Raw genomic sequence first — 16,713 nt, 5'->3', positions numbered from 1 at the left:
CTCTCACCTTCCCAGCACCTCCAGTCACTTCTACCATTTCCCTCCTATTATCCTCAGACCCTAAGTTGAGCCCTGAACCTTTACCATATGTAAACTAAACTATACCACCCAGAAGAAGAAACAACCAAGTCAGAGGTCAAAATGTCTCAGGAAACAGATGAGTAAAACACAGTGTGAGTATAAGGTATGAGTCACCTTAGCTGGAGAAGAACCAGCTCTCCCACTGGTTGCCTCTAAGCTCGGAGGATATAAGTAACCTAAGCTACAACACTCGTATTTACATTGCCTTCCTCCTGAGAGACTACACACAGTGCTCTGCCTAGCTACAAGCTGCTGCATGACTAGGCCATCAACCCCAAGCTAAGCTAAGCTCAGTCCTGTTCCTCTCCTTAGCTATACCAGCAGCATCTGATGCAGTTCATACAGCCTCCTTCAAACACGTCTACCTGAACTCTGCATCTGCATACTCTCCTGACTTTCTTCTACTTCTACTTTCCCTAACCTCGATCCCCATAAATGTGGTGTGTGTGTATCTGTGTGTGTGTATCTGTGTGTGTGTCTGTGTGTGTATCTGTGTGTATATATATATATCTGTGTGTGTGTGTGTGTGTGTGTGTGTGTGTGTGTGTGTGTGTGTGAAATCGGCCATTGCCTGGTGACAGAAGTGCAGTGAAATGACCCTGGCTTGTGGTGCTGGGAATGACAAGTGGTGCTCATTAGACCCACTCTGCTTCTGGTGCATAAATCCAGAGAAACAGGAACAGGTAACAGCAGAGAATGATCTATGCAGCAGTGAGAACCAGCAACTATGCACTGGAAGCTTTCGGAGAGATTGTTTACTGTGCTCTGCCTGAAGATGAGCTAACACTTAGAAAGCAAGGTGAACTGTAGTGCTTTAAAGAGTGTGAGGCTATGATGAGCTCTTCAGTCTTGTCAGAAGTAACTGAAGTCGATGGAGAACTCTGCAGAAAACCCGGGGCTCACCAAATCCTGCCATGAAGACGGTTGGCTGATCAAGAAGACACTGAGCAACCTTCAGAGTGAATGAACTACTGGGTGATAAAATATATGGAAAATATGTAAAATTCATTAAGGAGTACACACATACACACGTACACACACACACACACACACACACACACACACACACACACACCAGATAAAACAGTGAGATATAATGGGCCCCAACATGGTTTTCTTAAATTAGTACTGGATAAAAGACCTGAATAACTTCTAGAAAAACTGATGGAAAAGAAACTATTCTGAACAGTGCTATTAAAGAAACCCCCCAACTTCCTGATGTGTGCAGATAAACAAGATGGACATCTTTTTATAATAGCCTAGACTAGGTATTTAGACTAGGGGCTAAAATCCGGTGTTTACAATTATGAGATTATCTGTTTTTAAAGTGGCTATAAAGCTGAGTGTACTGCTACACCAGCCTTTAATTCCAGCACTTTGCAGATCTGAGTTCAAGGCCAACCTAGTCTACTACATAGCAAGTGCCAGGCCAGCCAAGATACGTGATGAGACTTTACCTCTCAAGTTAAGGTTTCTATTACTGTGATAAAACACCATGACCATAAACAACTTTCATAGGAAAGGGTTTATTTCCCTTACATTTACACATCACAATCTATCATCAAAGAAGTCGGGGCAGGAAACTGGAGACAAGAGCTGATGCAGAGAACATAGAGGAATGCTGCTTGCTGGCTTACTCCACATTGCTTGCTCAGCACCCAGGACCACCAGCCCAAAAGTGGCACTGCCCACAGCGAGCTGAGCCCTCCAACATCAATCATCACTCAAGAAAATGCACCACAGGCCAATCTGGTGGAGAGATTTTGTTAATTAATTTCTCTTTTCCAAAGTGATTCTAACTTCTGTCAAAAGAACATATACCTAGCAAGCACAGTAACAAAAAAGTGGGTATAAAATTCCATATTTCAGAATATGAGTTTCACACAGTACTGAGAGTACTCATAGCTCATTTATATCTATCTCTAGATTTAAAGGGGAAAATGTATCATCTCATTGGAAATTCCTGGGAACACAGAAAAGTGAATGTTATTCAGTGTCAGATGAAAGGCTACGTTTATGTGCTGCACTGACTCTGCAGGTTTACCCTGTGCTACACTGGCTCTGTGCTACACCCTCTTCAACATAAAATACTATCCACATGATGATGGTTCCCTGTCAGCTTAGGACTGTCTTCTGAACTCCAAACTCCCCTGCATAACTAGGAAGTTCTGCAACTTTAACATTTCCTAAAATAAAATCTTCTCTCCTGAGCCCATTACTTGCACAGTGTCCCCACATAAGGTGACTTACAACCTCCTGGAACTCCAACCCCAGAGGATCAACTGCTCTCTCTGGCCTACACACACACACACACACACACACACACACACACACACACACACACAAGAACACAAACGGAAACAATAAAAGTGCTAGGATTAATCCTAGCACTCCGGGGGTAGAAGCCAGCCTGGTCAGCACAGAATTTGAGGCCAGGCAGGTCTTCAAGTGAGACCCTATCTCAGAAATAATAAATCTTAAAATGAACACAGACAGCATAGCATCAGAACACACACAGAAAAATAAACTAAAGGAGGAAGATCCAGTGTTAGAATAAATATCAAAATATAACCTGTACATGTGGTATTATTGTTGGGAAAAAATGGGAATGAATATAGAAAAACGGGCTCACTGTATGGAAAAGAAACTGGATCACAACATGTCATGACATACAAAGGAAACATTTAAAGGAAAACTATGAAATCAGTACTGCTTAACACAGGAGGACTTACTCTGAGATATCGTCAAAAAAAACTTCAGAAACAAAACTTGAAACCACAAGCTAAGTATAAGGGGAAATCTTTTATATCAAAATTAAAAGTATCTATTTAGTGACGTGCATTACAGAAAAGGCCACTGACAAATGGCAAATAAAGAAGAGACATAGTCATAAAACTTACAGGACTAGTGTCTGGGAAACACTGGTCACGTTCAGATGAACATGTTCAGATTGACAACAAAGATCCACGCTACAGTCTCGATACAGACGGAGCAGGCCCACCAGGGTTTAGTGGCGAAACCTAATCCTCTTTGTAAGGTAATAAATAAAGTTAGTGGAAAGTAACCCAGGATAGTTAAAGGTGAGGCCTCTGGGAAGTGATTACGATCAGATAACGTCCTCAGGATGGAGCCCAATAATTAAATACAGGTGATATTTTTAAAAGGAGATAGAGCAGAAGATACACAGTACACACACATATGCACATACCTGTGCACTTCCTATCTGACTAAATGACACCTGTGCTGCCTTAGTACCCAGATAACGCTGTCACCACCAAAGGCCCACTCAAAGTTGGACCTCCATGACCATAAGCAAGAATCCACTCCACAGTTTTAAAAAAAAAAATCTGTGATTCTCTGCTATTAGCAACACACCAAGACAGGAACTACAAAATAAACAGGAGTAAACAGATGAATAGCCCATTTTACACAAAGACAAACCAAAATAAGATAAAATGCTAATCAGAAAATGTCCAAATTCAGGGTTGGGAACTGAGCTTGGTGGTAGAGCATGTGTGATGCCCTGGGTTCAATCCCAGTACCACACACACAATGAAAGCTCAAATCCATTGTAGGTTGAGGTTTAAGTTTATATATAATAGTCTGGAAAAAAGAGCTGGGATACTGAGTGCCACCAAGCACCAGGGCAGCCACAGGACATGGGAACCCCCAAGAACTACCTGCAGAAGTAAGGACCTCTCCAGCTTATTCTACAACATAGTTTAACAGAGCTTCAATGAATATTCTATACTCAGGAAACATGTAGCTTCTACATGTCTCACAGACTGGTATTAGAATAACCTCTACAGTGCTAGAAAAGGTAAGATAGTGTACTGGCTGGTTTTGTGTCAACTTGACACAAGCTGGAGTTATCACAGAGAAAGGAGCCTCAGTTGAGGAAATGCCTCCATGAGATCCAGCTGTAAGGCATTTTCTCAACTAGTGATCAAGGGGGAAGGGCCCAGCCCATTGTGGGTGGAGCCATCCCTGGGCTGGTAGACCTGGGTTCTATAGGAAAGCAAGCCAATAAGCAACATCTCTCCCTTAAGTGCTGAACAGTAATGTGGAAGTGTAAGCTAAATAAACCCTTTCCTCCCCAACTTGCTTCTTGGTCATGATGTTTGTGCAGGAATAGAAACCCTAAGACTGATAGTGTGGATAGACCCAAATGAAGCAGACAGATCAACCAAAGTATATATACACTCTAAATCACTGCAGGGTGGAGGTTAAAGGTACAACTCAAAGAGCACTCGCTTGCTCACTGCTCTTACAGTGACCTGAGTCCAGTCACAGCACCCACATCAGGTGGCCCACAACCCCGGACAACTTCATCTCCAGGAGATCCAATGCATACTCTTAACTTCAACAGGCGTGCACACATATGGCACCTAGCCGCACAAACAACGCACACTCAAACAAAAATAAATCTTTAAATTAAAAGTCAGATGTTAGAAGCATTAGTCACCTTAGGAGAACAAGAATGATACAATATATAACAGAACATAATTAAAAACTTAGACAATCAAAAGAATACACATTTAATAACACAGACTAAGGCAAGTACCCCACACACATTATATTGGTTGTCACTGGATGAACAGACAAGAAAAAGCAGTAAGAGTTAGAATAATAGGATAGACTGTGAACTGGAATGTTGAGTCACCTCAGTGATGAACACTGAACATCTCTGCCTGAGGTTCAAAACAAACTTTTATAAAAGATTCTCTTTAAATAAATATGTGAGTACACTGACTTCAGAAACACCAGAAGAGGGCCTTGGATCCCATTACGGATGGTTGTGAGCCACCATGTGGTCGCTAGAGATTGAACTCAGGACCTCTGGAAAAGCAGTCAGTGTTCTGGACTGCTGAGCCATCTCTCCAGCCCTCAAAACAAATTTAAAGATTCCCTTTAGACACAGGGCTACCCTACTCTTCTCTTGAGGTAGGTTACCTTGATGTTTTGAGAGAAGCCAAAAAAAAAAAAAAAAAATAGCTCACTATTTTATTCAATTTTATTTTATTCTTTAGACAGGGCCTTTCTATGTAGTCTGGTCTGTCCTGAAACTCACAGAGATCCATCAGCCTGTCCCCTCCCTCTGGAATGCTGAGACTAAAGCCATTCTAAGTCACTGCTCATTGCTTTGAAAGGACTGAATGCTGAACTTTTACCTGGAAAAAATGGCTCCATTTCCTTCAACTTTATAATAAAAACTGTATTCATAATAAAAGAAAATACTAGATAAGGCTTTGTACCCCTAATTTTAACTTCCCAAGGGTAGGACTAAGTATATATGATTCATCCAGTCACCCAAATATTCTTTCCCATTAGAAAAGTGGAGTTAAGGGAATTTTTAAATAATACCATAAATCTTAACTGACAGTTGATACTAAGGCTTTCCTTTGTAATTATGCAGTTTGTTCCTCCAAACCTGAAGCACCAAAGGGCTGATATTTTGGGTAAAAATCAAAGTAGTTTTTTATTCTTTACAATAAAGACAAATTGAATGCAAATTTTTCACATGGGATCTGCCAACCACCTCCACACTGTCATAAGACTGCTTATGAAGTAAAAAGATGAAGCAAACTAGAAATGTTATGTAACAAAATACCAACAACTCAATTTCCTTCATATAGTATTTGATCATGGTAATCTTGTGAAGAAATTCTTCTAAGTAATAAACATCATTGAAAAGAATCATAGGGTGTTATAGCACACACCTTTGATCCCAGGACTCAGAAAGGAGAGACAGGCAGATCTCTGTGTTTTTGAGGCCAGCCTGTATGGTACTGGGATGTGTTTCTGAGCATGTTCTATGAAATCCAAAGCTATGCAAGAAGAGACAGCTCTTTTAAAAAGCAAGAAAGCAAGAAAGAAAGGAAAGAAAGAAAGAAAGAAAGAAAGAAAGAAAGAAAGAAAGAAAGAAAGGAAGGAAGAAAGAAAGAAAGAAAGGGGGAGAGAGAGAGAGAGAGAATAAGGAAAAGGAAGAGGAGGATGAAGAGCAGGAGAAGAAAGAGAAAGAGGAAAAGAAGGAATTAGTTTTTGTCCCATGAGAAATATTACAAGAAAGAAAATATATAGCTAGTGCTGACTAAGCACTGAAGTCAGCAGCAAGAAAACACTTATGTGCTCTGCGATGCACCTGAACCAGCAAGAGTTCCAGAATATACAAACCAGAGAATTCTGCACAGCACCCAAGGTGCAGACATTGCCGGTGGATTAAAAACAATATAATTTTTTATCACAGGCAGGATAGCTCTGGCTGCGAGCATAGTTTGAGAATGCCAGGATCCACCAGTTAGACATCCTGTCAGGGCAAGTCCTAAAAGAGAGCAGGCAAGTGGAAGCTCAAAGATGATCAGACAACAGACAGTGTTGCCCCTTAGCAGTAATATCAACCAAAGAGTAGTACCAATAAGGAAAGTCCGAACATCGGGAACCCCGTGCAAGAACATTACCAATAAACACCCACGATCATCACTAGTCATCCGACCCTAGAGCAAACAGATAATCCTTTGGTTGCAAAGCAGTTCCACCTAAACACTAGGGCCACTCTCACAAGCAGCAAATGTCACCAGACTAGGGCCCCCCGCACGTCAGATAAAGGCTCCTGGAGGTGGGCTGAAGCTGAAGTACCAAACAGCAGCAGCCAACCAGAACAATCTGACAGCTGGACGGTCTCCAACTGAGGAGGGAGTCGTGACCCTTGACCTTTAACCCCTGCCTTCCAAGGCTAAATTCTAAAGCTGGGCTTTGACAAGGAGGCTCCATAGCTCTCTTACCTGTCAAAGCTTCACCTCAGGCGATAATCATGTCTGTCGGAGATGCTGTGGGCGCCCCCGCAAAGGAGGCAAAAGAGGTGGCGTACACCAGGAGGACCAGCCGGGCAAGTCGGGGGGGGGCGACCCCGAGGAACCCCACGCGCAGATGCAGCCGCCCTCACCCTGCCGGGTTGCAAGGAGCCACCGCCGCCGCTGCTGCAGTAAATCAGCTGACACTGGCCTCGATTGCCGTAAATCAGATGACACCGGCCTCAACTGCCGTGAAGTCGCTGCAACTGTCGCAAAAGCAAGGCGGGGTGGAAACAGCTCAAGGTTTCTCAGCGCGCCCAGCCCAGGAAGGCGTGGTCTGGTTACTATGGCTACTGAAGCCCGCTATATGTGCGCAGTTGCCTTGCTGTCTAAGTCTAGTCTAGCCTGCTTTCTCGCTTCCAGTTCTTTTGTAGAGTGATGGAAAAGCATACAAAGATGGAATGGTCAGCCTAGAAAATCAGGTCTTTCCTTTATCAGGATGGTGAAAGCTTACATTTCCCCCCAAGTATGGGTGCAGGCGGCAGGACATTGTACTGTTTCCTGGTGGTCAGAAGTTCAAGCATCTAAGGAAACGCCTGCATAACAAGCACACACACCACTCACATGCCCTGGGAAAATATTCAGGTCTCCTTTATCAAAGGCTTTGATGACTGCAGAGCCAATCCACCAATCTTACCTTTGTCTCTTTCCCCCACATCTCCTCCACCATTTGTCATTTGCCCTGACTGAGGTAAGATGAAATCTCAGTTGTTTTGATTTGCATTTAGCTAATTGCTAAGGAAAATAAACCCATTTAAAGGTGAAGTCAAACTTATTATTTTGGGTTGTATTTTCCCCTTTTCTCTCATATATTACATCCAGGGTGCCGTTCCTCTCTCTTCCCTCCCCCCAATTATCCCCTCCTCTTCCCCTCAGAAAAGGCAGCCTACCAGGGACATCAACCAATCACTGCATAACAAGCTACACTAAGGCCAGGCACAAACCACCAGATAAAGGCTGGACAAGGCGACCCGTAGGAGGAAAAAAGTAAAAGAGTGGGTAAGAAAGTCAGGAACATCCCCACTCCCAATGCTAAAATTCCCACAAGGACAACAAGCCACTCAGCCATATTTGTACGCAGAGGACCTTGGTTAGACACCCTTGGTTAGAGGCTCCCGGGCTTCTGCATGCCAACCATAAGTTCCAAGTCTGTTGATTCTGTGGGCCATGTTCTCAAATTCTCTTAGTGTCCCAGACCCCTCTGGTTCCTCCAATCCTTCCTCCCCCTCCTCCAAAGGACTCCTGAGCTCCACTTAATGTTTGAGTGTGGGACATTGCATTTGCTCCCATCAGTTGCTGGATGGAATCTCTCTGGTCTCTTTGATGATTATTCTGCTAGACTCCAGTCCCGCAACACTCTACAGGCAGTACAAACTGTAGGTTGAGGGGTTTATGGCTGGGGTTAGTGTCCTAATCCCTCCACTTGAGGCCTTGCCTGGTTACAGAAGATGGCCCATTGCGGCTCTCTGTATGACCCCCCTCCCCATTACTAGAGGTCTGTGCCAAGGTTACTCCCATAGATGTCATGGAGTTTCTATTGCAGTAGGTTTCCAACTGTCCCCCAGTTCCATTTGTTTCTCTCAGTATCTCTTCACTACCTGATTCCTCCTGTTCACAACCCCACACACCCCAGTTCACCAGCAAAATTTATTCTTTTTGCTTTTACCAGAAAGATTCTTGCTTCCCCCAATTAAGCCTTTCTTGTTCCTTAACCTCTCTGGGTCTGTGAACCATGGCATGATTGTCTTTTACTTTATAGCTAATATCCTGTTATAAGTGAGTTTGTCTTTCTGGGTCTGGGTTACTTCACTCCAGATGATTTTTTTTCTAGTTCCATCAATTTGTCTGCAAATTCATGATATCATTTGACTGCAACAGCTAAGTAATACTCCACTGTGTAAATGTATCACATTTTCTTTATTCACTCTTCAGATGAGGGACATCTAGGTTGTTTCCATTTTCTGGCTACTGTGAATAAAGCTGCTATAAGCATAGTTGAGAAGGTGCCCATGTGATAGGATAGAGTGTCCTTTGACTACACACAGAGGGATTTTAATCCAGCAACATGGCTACTCTGGCTGGAATGCAGACGTGCACTTACTCACAGTTTCAGTCACTCTGGCTGGAATACAAACACTCTTAGTACACAACTTTAATCCCAAACAATGAAAGTAAAATTAGTTTGGAGAAAGAAACAAGTGGTGTATAATTGAGTGGCAGACAAAGTGACGAATCAGAGAAAGATTTGATCGAATAGAATATGAGCAACTCTAATAAGAAAGGGATGGGAAGCTACTTAAGAGGCAGAGCAGAAAGAGGAGGCAGTTTTACCAGAACAGTTATAGAGAGACAGTTTGCAGAGACAAAAAACAAGCTAGACACAGGTGAATGAGCCAGAGAATGAGGAGAAGGAGACAGAATGTTGAAACATGTAGTCAAAGTTAGTATGAAGCCAAGCCGAGTATAAGCAACTCAGTCAGAAGCTGAAAAAAGCCAGTTTGAATCAGTCATCATGGAGAGAAGTTCGGAGCCAGAACAGCTGAGTTGACCAACCAGCCAGAGCAGAGAAAGAACTAGAAAAGGGGAGCTTGTTTGGTAGTAAGTCTCAGAGGCTGAAAACATAGACCTACATTAGATTGTACAAAGCCTAGAAGCTTCCAGGACTAGGTCTAGGTTAGCAAACTAAGACAGTAAGCCTTGGAGATGACAATTACATCAGTTTAGTAAGTTTCCTTTACAGGTATATTATATAAAAGCATATCTGCCCAGGTACAGCTGGGTCTTGAAGGAGATCAAGTCCCAATTTTCTGAGAACCTCCATATTGACTTCCAACGTGGTTGTACAAGTTTGCATTGCCACCAGCAGTGGAGAAGTGTTCCCTTCCTCCAGTGTAGAGTTTAGGAGTGTTGAAAAACTATGATCTTGCTGAAAAAGTAGACTGACAAATATAAACCTTACTTTTAAGGGACTGGGTCTAGCACACATCTAGGCTCAGGGGATGGGATAGTGGGAGAGGAGAAAATAGCTGTGGTTTCTAAAGCAGAAAGACTTCTATTTGCTTTAAGAAAGTGACATATTCGAGTGTTGCTGATTAGCTATAGTGTTGGGGCTTAGCAGTTGTGTCAGTGCTTAAGTAGCTATCAGTAGATCATTCTAGAAGCATGATAAGCTCCTTAAGGAACCACCCTGTCCAAGTCCCTCCTCATCCTATAGCTACCTGTCAATACTGTAGTGATCAGACATCTAATGGGAATGCGATATGCCCGGTTCATCATTCTCTCATCTAGGCACATTTGCACAAGTGCCTATCAGCAGGTGTCCAGCCAGTGTTTTCACATTGTACCTGGGTACTGTTAACAGTCAGGAGTGATACCTATTCCTAGCTATGATGTGGCAAGGGAAGTGAAGGGCACAAATTAGAAAATGGTATGGCATAAGCTGCAAACTTTGGTGGTGTCGTAACCTGTGGCAATAGACCAAGAAGAATGATGTATCTAGATTTCATTGTTTTCTGACATCCAGTAGTTTCCATAGAGAGAACTTGATGCAGTCCATAAACATCATCTTGCTGGGACAACGGTCAGAATAGAGAAAGACTGACAAAATATATATGGAAGGGTACAAAAAGATGAATATTAAAATGCAGTCTTAGACCTGATTTTTATAGTTCTTTTCATGGTGTGTGTTAAAAAACTTCTTGGTTGTCTTCTTTTAGATGCATTCTGTGACGTGGAAGAACAGTTAAAGTGTGTGTGTGTGTGTGTGTGTGTGTGTGTGTGTGTGTGTGTGTGTCCCCACAGTGTTTAAGCGTAAATACAGAGCTTCATTCCTAAGCTGTGGAAGGACAGAATTTATTCCTTCTGGATTTAACTAGATGACCCCCCCAACACCAGAATTCATAAGTTGAAGCCCCGATGCCCAATATCGTTTCACTGTTTTTGGAAATGACAATTAAGGCTCATTAAAACCCGTCATGTTAAGTGAGGTCATAAGTCGAGACCCTGTTCTTGTTATTAGCAGCATAAACTACAGCTCAGAGTCTGTGCTACAGGCTAAGGACTCCTCCCCAAAGCTTGAGGGGGCCTTTGCTGGGGTGTACCCAGTCCTTAGGGTGCCACAAAAGCAATGTAAAGACATTCAAGGTGAAGCCAAGCTGGTGAATTTATTGATTAATTGAAAAGATGCACTTGGGAAAGAGGCAGGTATTTGAAGAAAAGCATAGCCCAGTACTTCTGGAGAGGCTGTGTGCAATTGTAGGGCTTGAAGCTACTTAATCCATAATGAAGCTTAGGTCCAGGGGAGGTGTGTGCTGACATACACCCATTTTAAATCCAAAGCTGAGGGGGTTTTTTGGTTTGCTTTGGCACATGGTTCAGGCTGAAGAAAGGACCACTGGTTAGAAAATAAACATTGACCAAAAGTACCTTTAGTCACAGGCATGTCACACGGAGGTTGGACATAAGGTATAAGTTCATTACACAGCTTTTTTAATTGTGTAAATTGATTAGCTATTTTATTTTATTTTTTTAATATTTTAATTAAAATTGGATTGTATCACTGACTTGGCCCCTTCCTCCCTCTGCCTCCCTCAGTCACCCTCCCTCTAGCTCCTCTAAGCATCTCCAATCTCAAATTGCTGGCCTATTTATACTTAGTACATACTCTGTGTGTGCACAAATATAGCCAATATATTTATAAACCATTGGCAAATAACTAAAAAATATTGTTATTTGTGTATGTACGATTTTAAGGTGGCCAACTCAGCATCGGACAGCCAATAGGAGAAGAAGGCTCATCTCTGGGAGAAGCTAAGTGTCCTTCTCCCAGAAGTCAATTGTTTTTTTGCCTGCAATTTTTTTTCTTCATCTACATTAACAGGTCCATTGTTTTTGCTATGGTTCCTGTCTTGTCTATGCAGACACTTCTAGGAGAGTGCTTCACAGCAGACATCTTAAATTCGGGCTCTGAAACTCTTTACGCCCCTCTCTTTCACAGTGTCCCCTCAGCCAGAGACGCAGGACCTGTGGTGTAGCTACATCCACTGGACCTGGCTCCCCATGATCCACTGATCTCTGCATTCTGTCCAGTTGTGTTTTTCTGAGATGGTTTTCATTTTCTGTAAGGAAAAGCTTCAATGAGGTGTGGTAGTCACACTTACCTGTGGATGTAAGGATAAGACTTTAGAATGTGGAGATGGATTATGCTGGTGTAGCAAAGCGTCAGTAGTAAATTCTTTTCTAGAGTCCATGAACTGACTACGTTTCCAGTATCAGGCATGATTTTTATAGTAGTAAATGTTATTGTGGGGGGGGGTACAGTGTTACCCCACTTAGACCATATAGTTACCAAACAAAAGCACAACAGCATTTATATTTATAATAAGCCTTACAGCATTAAGGCTGTGCAGATATCAACCCTCTATGCTATTTTGTCTACTTCCTTGTCAATAACCCCAAGATATCACTTGACATGTTCTGCCTGGGCTGCTCCTATTCCAACAGGTTGGCTCTCATGGCTGTGCATTCACAATCTACCTACCCCATGGCAACCTCATCCTTTTTCTTCCTCTTTTCTCCTGGTCTCTGCCTGAGAGCCCAAGCCCAGGAACCTTTTCTCTGCCCCCTCTCTTCTGCCCAGCCCAGGCTGTGGGCATTTTTATTAACCCATCATGAATAACTTGGGGAGTAAGGTTTACATAACAAAGGGTGGTATATGTGAGGATCTGCTTGTCTTGGAGCAACCAGATCTTGAGGTTCAGAACTCAGCATTTGAAGACAAGCAGCACCAGACCAGCCTCTTACATGATTTCCCCACTTGTGAGTAGGCTTTCTTTCTATTAAGACAGCTGTTGGTTGTCACTGCTTGCTCCTTTATGCCTGCCTAGCCATGCTGGTAATTTGTTGTTTCATAGGTGTTGAAGATGGATAGGACTGTCTAATCAATTCCTTCCCTTGATAGTTTTCATAGTACATTCTAGAATTATGAATGCTAAAATAGAACAGAGGCTTACAGTTTGGATCCAGCTAAAGTCATCCCGGTCATGGGTCCACAGTTTGTGGTTTCTTCATAAAGAGAGGCCCACTTCAACCCCCTGAGAAGCAACCAAGAGCTACAGTAATTGTATATTGCCTTGGGAGTTGTGGTAGTTTGAATATGCATGACCCAACAGGAAGTGGCACTTTTAGAAGATGTGGCCTTGTTGGAATAGGTGTGTGGAGGAAGTGTGTCACTAAGTAGTTGGGCTCTCAGGGCTTGTAGTACTCAAGCTCTACCCGTGCAGAAGAGACCCCCCTCTTCCCGACTGCCTTCAGAAGAGAGCTTTTTCTAGCTGCCTTTAGATCAAGATCTATAATGCTCAGCTTCTTCTCTAGCACCATGTCTGCCTGCATGCAGCCATGCTTCCTGCTATGATGATAATGAACTGAATCTCTGAAGCTGTAAGCCAGCCCTGACTAAATGTTGTCCTTTATAAGAGTTACCTTGGTCAGAGTGTCTGTTCACAGCTAGTTAAGACAGGAGCCATTTAGACAACCCTGACTAAACACTCCTTTAATGGTTTCTGGTCTCAGTTGCTGGGGGTTTTGTTGGTATTTGGTTCTTGTGAAGAGCTACTTGTTGGTTCAAGTGGCTTAACTTAACTTTCTTTAAGATCTCTCTCTCTCTCTCTCTCTCTCTCTTTCTCTCTCTCTCTCTCTCTCTCTCTCTCTGTGTGTGTGTGTGTGTGTATGTATATACAAGCTTATGTGTATTGTGTATAATTTATTATATATATAATAATGCAATCCCTTCTCAATCTTCCTGGTGCTACTTCTCCTTCCTCTGTCTGTACTGACTTACCTCCTCCTCCCCATCAGATCCTCTCCTTGTTGTTTCCCACATCACATTTGTTTCCTCCTACTCCCCTCCCAAGTCCATTCCTTTATACTTGCCTTGTCACTGTGGCTGCTTCTTGTCACTGTGGCTGCTCCTTGTGTAGTTACATCTGAGGATTTAGAGCTAGAAACTGAGAATGAACATCTGGACTTTGTCTTCTGGGTCTGGGTTGCCTCTCTCACTGGACTTTTCTTCTAGGCCCACCCTTCTATCTGCAAATCACGTTTTTTCATTGCATCTGGATAGTATGGGGCTGTATAATGTACTGAGGAATCCATTTTTCATATCCCATCTTATCTCCACTCAGAAATTAGGCCATGGACCATTTAGACCATTTGCTATCTGTCCTTGGTGGAAGGAACTTCGCTTCTGCAGTTCTGGTTAGCACCCCAAAGTGACACAGCAGGAGGCTAGGTAAAGCCTGGACAGCTTCTCTAAGTTGAAATCTCAGGGAAAAGGGGGAGAAAGGCTTATTTCTGCCCTTTGTTCTTAGTACTTGTAAAACTCTGAGAGCGCGTGTTCACATGGTAAAACGTCTCACTTTGAGTTTGCATATAATTTCAATCACAAATTGAATTAAGAGACTATAACAGAGATGTGCATATATGCCAGGAGCAATTATCTGGCTTAACTTTCACCATTTGTTACTAGTTTGCAGTGTCATAGAAAAGTTTTAGACTATAGCTAGTCCTTGAAATTTTGTTTAGACAAACTCAGTCAATATATTTTTTCCTGCTTTTGCAACTGTGGTCCTGTGGTGTCTACCATCTTTATGAACTTTGGTTAATGGTTTCTGTAACCCCTTGGAATGTACCTAAGTTTTAGAAGTCTGCTGGTATCTCAGAAGCAACTAAAGGGAACTCCAGTGTCTCTGCGGGTGGTGCCATTCAGAAACACTGGTAACCCTTGCATTCTAGATGTTTTTACAGAATAAATGTTCTTTATCTTTGCATACCATTCGAATCTGGTGGCTTCCTTTTCAGACCCTTACATGTACCACATTTTCACTACCCATTATCTGTTAAAGCACATGCAGCCTGTTTTCATTTCTTGGCTAGTATGACTAGGAGAGCTATGGATATTGTTGAGCAAGTATATGGAGTTGGCTGTTGAGTCTTCTGAACCATCTGGTAGATTTATTTTCAGTTTTAATTTTGTTGTTGTTTTTAGGACCCTTCACACATCCTTCCAGAGCAGCTGCACACACTTGCATTTCCACCTGTGCTGGCTGGTTGCCACAAGCTGAAGTTCTCACAGAGAAAGGAACGGACCTCGAGAAAAGGCCCCCATGAGATCCAGCTGTAAGGCATTTTCTCAACTAGTGATCAAGTGGGAGGGGGGAGGGCCCAGCCCATTGTGGGTGGTGCTGGTAGTATTGGGTTCTGTAAGAAAGCAAGCTGAGTAAGCAGCATTCCTCCATGGCTTCTGAGTCCACTCCTGTCTCCAAGTTCCAGCCCTGTGTGAGTTCCTGCCCTGACGTCCTTTGGTGACGATCAACAACGTGGGAATGTAAGCCGAATAAACTCTTTCCTCCCCAACTTGCTTCTTGTTCATGTTTTGTTCAGGAATAGAAACCCTGACTAAGACTAATCTGTAATGAATGCGGGTTCCTCTCTCTTCACAACCCACCACCACTTGTTATCACTGGTACTGTTGCTGTTTGCCATTCTGACTGGGTGGGTAGCATTTCACCGAGTTGGTTTATATGTCTACTTTGTGCCAATATCAGATTGTTTCTGTTACTGTAGCTCTACAATCTATCTTAATGTCTGGAAGTCCCCTAGTGTCCTTATTTTTGCTCAAATTGCTTTGGCTCTCTGAATTGTTCTCAGATTTTATATGCATTTTTTTCCCTATTCCTGTAAAGAATTGTGTGGGTATCTTGATTGGGATTGCATTGAGTCTGTTAACTACTGTTTGTAGGGTGATCATTTTCGCATATTAATTCTACCACTGATCCATGAAATTTCCCATATCTTAGTATCTTTTTCAATCTGTTTATCAGAGCACTGTAGTTTTCATTGTAGAGGTCTTTCACCTCCTTGGTTAGTTTAAGATATTTTGTTGTCTAGAATGATGTTGTACATGGGAGTATACCCATAATGTCTTACTCAGTCTGTTATTGGTGTCATCACACGTTTTTAACAATCTGCTTTGTGAAGTTTTTCAGCTGTTTGGTCTATGGTCTAGTTACTTACGTCAAAAACATCTGGGTGTTAGCAAGTGAGAGACTCGGAATAAAGGGAGAGAAGGGTTTTCCTTTCTCATACTCCTTATGATGGTTTGAATATGCTTGGCCTGGGGAGTTGAGTGGTACTATTAGGTGGTGTGGCCTTAATGGATAGAGTGTGGCACCATGGGGGTGATGAGCTTTGAGACACTCCTCTTAGTTGCCTAGAAGCAAGTCTTCTCCTGCAGGGTTTCCATCAAGATGTAGAACGCCCAACTCCTCATGCACCATTCCTGTCTAGATACCCCCATGCTTCCTGCCTTGATAATAGTGGATTGAACTTCTGAAACTGTAAGCAAGCCCCAATTAAATGCTGTCCTTTATATGGCTATACGTCATGGTGTCTTTTCACAGCAATAAAACCCTAACTAAGTCACCTCTCCTATTTCCTAATTAGCTATCCTGTCTTAATTTAATAAGATCAGTGTGGTGGTTTAAATATTCTTGTCCCAGGGTTTGTGCAGATTAGTCGACCTCTCCCTGTCCAATCATGTATTGACTTGACATAAATTTACACCAGGGAGTGGTACTATTAGGAGGTATTGCCTTGTTGAAGTAGGTGTGGCCTTGTTAGAAGAAGTGTTACTGTGGGCATGGGCTTTAAGACCCTTGTTCTAGCTGCCTGGAAACCAGTTCTCCTAGCAGCCATCAGATGAAGATGTAGAACTCTCAGCTCC

The 16,713-nt window shown here is 42.7% G+C and overlaps 1 protein-coding gene across 2 annotated transcripts in view; it reads right to left on the bottom strand.

The window, feature by feature from the left end:
• WDR7 (WD repeat domain 7) overlaps nt 1–7,026 on the bottom strand; it is a 265,985-nt gene extending 258,959 nt beyond the window's left edge. For both annotated transcript variants that reach the window (XM_080919796.1, XM_080919797.1), the window contains exon 1: nt 6,864–7,026. The gene's annotated coding sequence lies outside the window, so the exon portion shown is untranslated. The remainder of the gene's footprint in view (nt 1–6,863) is intronic.
• Between the last annotated feature and the right edge of the window lie 9,687 nt (nt 7,027–16,713).

This window comes from Micromys minutus, assembly GCF_963924665.1.
Source record: "Micromys minutus genome assembly, chromosome: 8".
Taxonomy (NCBI): Eukaryota; Metazoa; Chordata; class Mammalia; order Rodentia; family Muridae; genus Micromys; species Micromys minutus.
Note: the sequence above shows the minus strand (reverse complement) of the source record. Positions and strands in the feature narration are given on the sequence as shown.